This window comes from Mastomys coucha, unplaced genomic scaffold (assembly GCF_008632895.1).
Source record: "Mastomys coucha isolate ucsf_1 unplaced genomic scaffold, UCSF_Mcou_1 pScaffold16, whole genome shotgun sequence".
Lineage (NCBI taxonomy): Eukaryota > Metazoa > Chordata > Mammalia > Rodentia > Muridae > Mastomys > Mastomys coucha.
The window spans coordinates 56029304-56036428 of NW_022196898.1; the positions used below are offsets into that span (position 1 = coordinate 56029304).

Here is a 7125-nt window from a genome sequence, read left to right on the forward strand (position 1 = left end):
GAGAGGGAGGGAGGGAGGGAGGGAGGAGGAGGAGGAGGAGAGAGAGAGAGAGAGAGCTCTAACTAGGAATGGCATATGTTTTTTCAAATCTCAAAGCACCCCCAATAACACACCTCCTCTAGCAAGGCCACACCTCCTAATCCTTCCCAAACAGTTTCACTAACTGAGGACTAAGCACTCAATTGTATGAACCTCTAGGAGGTATTCTCCAGGGACCCAGCCCTTTGGTCATCAAGGTAGTGACTATAAATTAATCAGCACTTTGGCCATATTTGTGAGCTAAATTCAAGAACCAAACACAGGGGCCTTATGAAATTGAAAGGGTCCCACAGCCATGGATAGAACCCTGAACTCAACAGCACAGTGAATGGGGGGGGGGGACCAGACACCTCTTTTGATTCTAAAGGTCAACAGAATGCTGTCCAGAGAGAACCTTGAAGGACTCTACAGAGGATCAAGTCCCTGAGAGTCAAACTCTTAGCTGTCTAGCTCACTGATTTCTGCCCTGGCCCATGTGTATCTCATACCCAGATTCTTATGTGTATCTGGGTATGAGCGGATGACTCAATGTCCTTCAACATGGCACCTGTGGTTAAAACTCACAGAGATCCAAGGTTCCCTTTATCAGATTCTTAGCATCAGTGATAAATGAGTTTAAAAACATACTTGAGGGGCAGGGGGCAGGGGGATGGCTCACTTGATAAGTATTTGCCAGACCAACATTAAAATATCAATGCAACCCATGTGAAAAAATTTATCATGGTGGCAGGCACTTACAAAACCCAGAGCCGGGAGGTAGAGGCATGCGGCTCCAGCAGGGTTCCTGGCTGCCAGTCCAGCTGACTCAACAGACTCCACGTTCAGTGAGAGAGCAGTCTCAAAAACTACATATGAAGTGATTGATAAAGACACCAAATGTCAACCTCTAACCTCCACATGCATATGTGTACATGTGTGTTCACAGGAACACATATATATATATAACCCAGGGTTCAGTGACAGGGAGCCAAAATTCATCTCAACGAGGAGGCAGATGAATAAGTAAATGCTTGACAACTTCTGTGAAGTTGGGAGTGATTGAGATTAAGAGGGAGGAGGGAGTGGAGCAGAGATCCTCTGGCTACCCATGGACTTCTGTTAGAAACTTGCTGATGGATCTGAACAGGCAGGACCAGGCACGGGCGAGCAGAGGTTAAGTCAAGGGTTCCATGCCCCACTTTCATCTTGAACTACTCTTCCTCATCAACTGAGCCTGTTTATTCCAGAGGCACAGAGATGATCTCAATCAACTGGAATGAAGCCCATGACACAGGTCACAGGCAGTGAAGGGTTCTAGACACAGACTCTACTCTCTGGGAGCTGAAGGCCCACTCTGGGGAGAATGCACTCTATCCTGACATTGATGGGCCCTGAGTAACAGTGTTCACTCAATGCAGTTGTGTGTTATGAGCGACCCTGGTGGCAGCATGTGGAATAAACTGGATTGTAAGTAGCTTCAACAAGTTGACAGGGGAGACAGAGCCTGTGTAGACAATCCACAGCCTGGCCCTGTCCAGCATGAGAGGGTGCAGAAAGTCTGGGCTAAGCAGGTTCTCAACACTTGACTGGAGAGACTCACAGCATGGTTCTTCAGAATGTCTTTCTGTCTACACAATGGCTGATGCTCAGTATTTTCTCACTGATAAGTTCAAGCGATGGCCTCTGATCAGCCCCCACCCCATTCTCAACTTGAAGCCAGCTCCTCACACATAGGCTGAGCTAAGAAGGGGCAATGTTGCACAGGATGACACTATTCTAGGTGACCTTGTGTCTGACTATGTCACACACTGTACCTCACCAATAAGATGTGATTGGCCTTGACAGATGCCTTTCTGCCCCGTGTGCATGGTGGGAACTTCCTGCCTTGGCCTACTCTCCCTCTCTCCCTCTCTCCTTCCCTCTCTCCCTCTCTCCCTCTCTCCTTCTCTCCCTCTCTCCCTCCCTCCCTCCCCCACCTCCCTCACCTTCCCATAATTGAGATGCAGCTTCTTTTAAGGACAGGAGAGCAGGCAGGAAGCTTCTCGTCTCCTCCCTGATAAAGGGCCCTTCTGGATATCGAAGCCTTAAATGGAGGACTGCATCTAAAGACAAGTGACCACTGTCTTATCTATCGTGTACTAACAGGCCCTTTGTTCTTTCAGAAGCCCTTATCCAAAAATGTCCTCAAGCCTTTGCAAACACTTGTTCAAACCAGAAACAAAAGACAACATAGTGTGCCATTTAGTCTAGCTATCTAAGTCTGAGTGCTATCAGCCGACCTTGGACCTGGTCCCTTGAGATACAACCCTTCCCCTCTACTCCCCCAATGGGGGATCTTAAAGGAACAGGCTCTGCTCTCCCTAGAGGAGCCTGAAGTGTTCTCCTCCAGACTCTACTGTGTAGTGCTGTCTGCCTGCCAATGGTTAACACAACTCTTGCCCACAAGTCATCTAGACTCAGTGCCCCACTTCTCCTGTACCTAAAAACCTAACAAGGAGGAAGGACGCCGGGACCCTGAAAGACTCCATGGACCAGAGATGTTCAGCCTCCTGGACTCTCCCCATGAGATGAACTGTGTTCTAGATCAGTATCTCTGAGTTGAATCCTAGTCCACTGACCCTAGAAATAAGGGGAAACTAGGCAAAGAAGTATCATGAACAGTAAGTAATGATAGGCTGATAGACTGACAGAGTCAACTCTGACGCAAACAGGTATTTTTTTTTTTTTTTTTTTTTTTTTAAAGAAAGCCTGTCCCTTCCTCCATTCTAGAGGCAGGAAGCGCAGTGAATGGAGGGAGCTCACTGGAGTCTTGCTACAGCAAATCATAGTCTGTCCGCAGTATACATCTTATGCTGCCTCTGGCAGAGGCCCTCTGGTGGATGATTTCATCTCTTCTGAGCACAATGTTCAGGGATCTTTTTCATCTGCAGTCACCTTCTTTATTTTATCCTCTCAAGGACAGAAGGATGAAGTCGCCCTCAATTCCCTTCTTTTATAATCACATTTAAAATTTCAAATCTAACATAGCTCTACAGTAGTTTGCCCTTTCAATGGGAAAATCTGAGTTGGGGCTGTGGATGGTATAATCACCTTTTGCTCTGTCTCTTTTCTTGTTTATTTGCTATATTTACTGTGGTAAATTCTGTGGTATCACATTTGACCTTGTATCAGTTCAGAATTACCTCATGCACTAATGGTGGCAGCTGTCCCCACTCATCTTTCCCGTTTGTGACACTGGAGGCCTTGTCATTTCGCCTTTCCCTCCAACCTCCAGAAACCGCAGCCTCTGTGATATCTGCCGTCCTCATGGGTTATAGCTTGAACATGGGATGTCTCCCACAGGACCATACTCTGAACACTTGAGTAGAAGTGACATTCTCGCGAGAGAGGAGAACATATGAAGACTCAGACAGAGCTGCAGGAAAGTGAGGCCTGGGACTGGTCCTTGTAGAGGTGTGGTCTATGGTTCCTATGCATCACACTCTCTGACTCTTCTCCATCAAGAAGTGAAAAACAGCCTCTGTCATATGTTCTGGCCACCATGATATTCTGCCTAAGCACGCGGGGCCAAAGGACTGTGAGTCGAACTTCATGAAACGCCAGCCGAAATGAATCTGTTCATCCTTCAGTTGGGTCCTGTCTGGTATTCTCTCAGAGTGATGGAGAAAGTAGTTAATACAAATTAAATTGCAAAGCATGTGTGTGTGGGGGGGTGTTTGTTGTTTTAGCAGTTTTAATGGCTCGGGTTTCATCTAAGTTTTATCATGGGTTAAAAGAGCTCTTCTCTTTAACACTGACAAATGCTCTCCTGTGTCTCTGCACAGCATTTTCTTTTTACATTCACTTGTAAACGTGTTCACGGGTTGCATCTATGTGCTATCCATCTGAATAATGCTTCTCTGAACATGACACGCACACATACATACTTGAGGAGCTGGGAAGATGCCTAAGTGGTTCAGAGCCCTTGCTGTTCCCAGAGGACCTGAGTGTAATTCCCAGAATCCACATCTCATGGTTAGAACTCTGGCTCCAGGAGCTCTGACTCCCTCTACTGGTCTCTATGGGTACCTGCACTCATGTGGCCTATAAACACACACCCTCAACACACATACATAAAAGTAAATCTTAAAAAAAAAAAATACATATTTGAACTGGCCATGGTGGCATGCACCTGTAATTCTAAGGACTTAGGAGGTGTAAGCAAGAAAACTAAAAGTCTATGCCAGCCTGGGCTACCTAGATAGTTCCAGGCCAGCTTGAAATAGAGAAATTATGTCTCAAAAAGCCAATATGTAGCTATTTAAACCCACTACATATGGTACACATAAATTATATATTATGTGTGTGTATATGTTATATATGCACCATATGTGTTAACTTTGAATTATTGTGAATATATACATATAAAAGGAATTGATACATAAGTAATTCTATTACTCATTTTATAAGGAACAGAGTAATTTCCACAGTAGCTGTAATATTTTCCATTCCAAGAGACAAAGAAAAAACATTCTTCTCACTATCTGTCTTATGTATATGAGACAGATATTCAATGTGGTTTTTACATTTCTCTAATTATAAATGATTTTAGAACAACTTTTTTTTGTGTGACGATGGACAGTGTAATATCTTCTCAAGAAAAAGAAGTCCCTTTAATCCTTTGCCCAAGTTTGAGTTGTTTGGTCTTCCCTTTGCTGCAGTCACTGTGTGTGGAGCGCATTCACCGGGACATGGCCATTCACTGTATGTTAGCTATGACTTCTACAGACTCCCAGCCCAGGAACCAGAAAAGACCAGAAAAGACCTGGAAGGGCTGGGGAGATGGCTCAGTCTGTAAAGCACTTGCATATCATGCAAGTGCAATAACCTGGGTGCAACTTCCAGCACCTGTGTAAAAGACAGGTTAGGAAGTATGTATCTGTCCGTTTCAGTGCTGAGGAGACGGGAATCCAAGGGGGAAAAAAGGCAAATATTTTTAATTTCCTGAACACTGACAGTATGCCGGACACAGCCATTCCTATCAGAGATCAAAAGTTCAACAATCTGTGGATCCTTCAAAGGAGCCTATGATTGAGTTGGGTGAGAACACCCATAGGACCAGTCCCAAAGGGTGGGAAGATTTATAGGGGAACACCTTTGAGAAGAAATGAACATTTAGTCCAGGAAAGACTTCTGGATGAGGACAGATATTGAGCCTAGGGTCTGCTTACCCCTTCCCATGAGCCCAGCATTTCTTTGAAGCCTGACACACAATGATACATGCCCAACAGAGGTTTCACATCCTACAAGGTGAATGAGAAGCCCTGGTACAGAAGAAGCACCATCCTGTAGGAATCCCAGCATCAGAAATATGAGAGGACATCAAGGCCCATATTTGGTCTTAGACCCTGCTTGACTGAGAGCCCCAATTATGGTCTCACTACCCAGCTCTTCCTGTGAACAAAGGGACAAACACCATTCCAACAAGTCAGTGATGTCAGTCTTTGAGCCACTGGCAATAAGCCAAGACACAGAGTGAGTGTAGTTCAGAATTTACTGGGGACTGGACAAGGCTGATCTCTCAGGTAAGAGTCAGGAGTATAGTGTCAATTAAGCTGCTCCAAGTCAAGCCCAGGACCATCTGGTCAGAAACCAGACAGAAACAAGTAAGGGAAGAAAGAACCAGAGAAGTGAAGGGATGAACTTGTAGGAACCTTCACTACAAGTAGGGAGTAGAGAGGAGACAATGATCCTGGTAGAGGAGAAAGAAATGGAAGAGAAAGACTGTTACAGAGTGGGCAACAGGAGCCAAGTATGGTCCCAGACCTCAGGAGCACTGATGGATCCTCCCTACCAGCACGGCCCTCCATGCAGAGGCCTACTTGTTGCCCCACGTGGCCTGTTTTGAGTACACAGGACTTGGAAGGAAGCGGCTGGTCTTCATGTAGGCAGAGATCTTCTTCAGGCCCTGCAGGTGAGAAGGAGAAACAAGGACCTCAGCTCTGCAAACCCACTCTAGGAACATCCGAGAGACTTTAAAATCCAGAGGGAGAAAACCCATCCGACGACCCTGCAAAATCAGCCCCACCATCCCACCACTCAGCAGGGATGCTGAAGTACCAGAGGTTAAGAAACCCCCTCATTCTCCCATGGCTGAGAGGGTCAGCCCAGCACTGTGGCTGCCACTCTGCTCTCTGGTCACTCCCTCTTGCCTCCCAAAGGGGGCAGTGTCACTCCTGGCTGCGAGGACATGCCTGTGATTAAAAGAAGCAAGGATCCAGAAAACCCAAAGGGTTGAGAACTGGCTTGTGTGGCTTGGAAGAGAGTCCAGGTGCCACCCAGTGACTCAGCACATCCCAAGTGTACACAGAGAAGGCTGAAGAGACGGCAAAGCAAGAGTGGCCAGCTCTGCAGATCAGGTATGACCACCGAGTATGCCAACAATCGTCCATTGGCCTTTGTCTCTTCCTCACGGTTACAAGAGCAAATACAGTCTTCATATGTCTGGCAAGGCACAGGTCCTGGACAAGAAACCCAGGCTGTGCAGAGGCCTGACTTTCCTTTTTGAACAAATCAGAAAACACTGTATTCTGTCTATTGAGTTGTGCTAGTCCAAGACATTCCCCAGGACCCTGATGTAAGGAGGAGCTGCGCTTCTTCACTGAGACCAGGGATGTTCTTGGCCAAGCTGATAATGGCCTAGTGTTAGAGCCTTGAGGATTCTGTGGCTTCTGATGCTGAAAATCCAGTTCTTGCCACTGTACAGGGCTATGGTTATCCGTTCCAAGTTCACTCAGAATCATATTGTTCTTGGGATATTCTATGTTTCCCTTTTGCAACAATTGCTTGCTTACCTTTCAACTGACTACATTTCATTTCTCCACTGGAAATAATATATAAAATAGCTATATGTCTTAATGAGTTTCCTTGGCATATGACATAGCTTGTGCAAGACCTGCTAGCCCCAGCCTTACCTTCACTATTTCTATCTTTCCATCTTTCTCATCTCCTGGCCACTTCCCACCTAGGACCCTGTCACTGAAGAACAACTAGCTGGTTCAAGTCCATTGCCTTTAGAAGCTAAAGGCAGTCAGGAGCCCAGAATAGCCTCTACTGGTGCTAGGATGT

General features: G+C 46.1%; 1 pseudogene; it reads right to left on the reverse strand.

Annotated features, from left to right (window-relative positions):
- Positions 1-5828: 5828 nt before the first annotated feature.
- Positions 5829-7125, reverse strand: part of LOC116093610 — a 4087-nt pseudogene continuing 2790 nt past the window's right edge.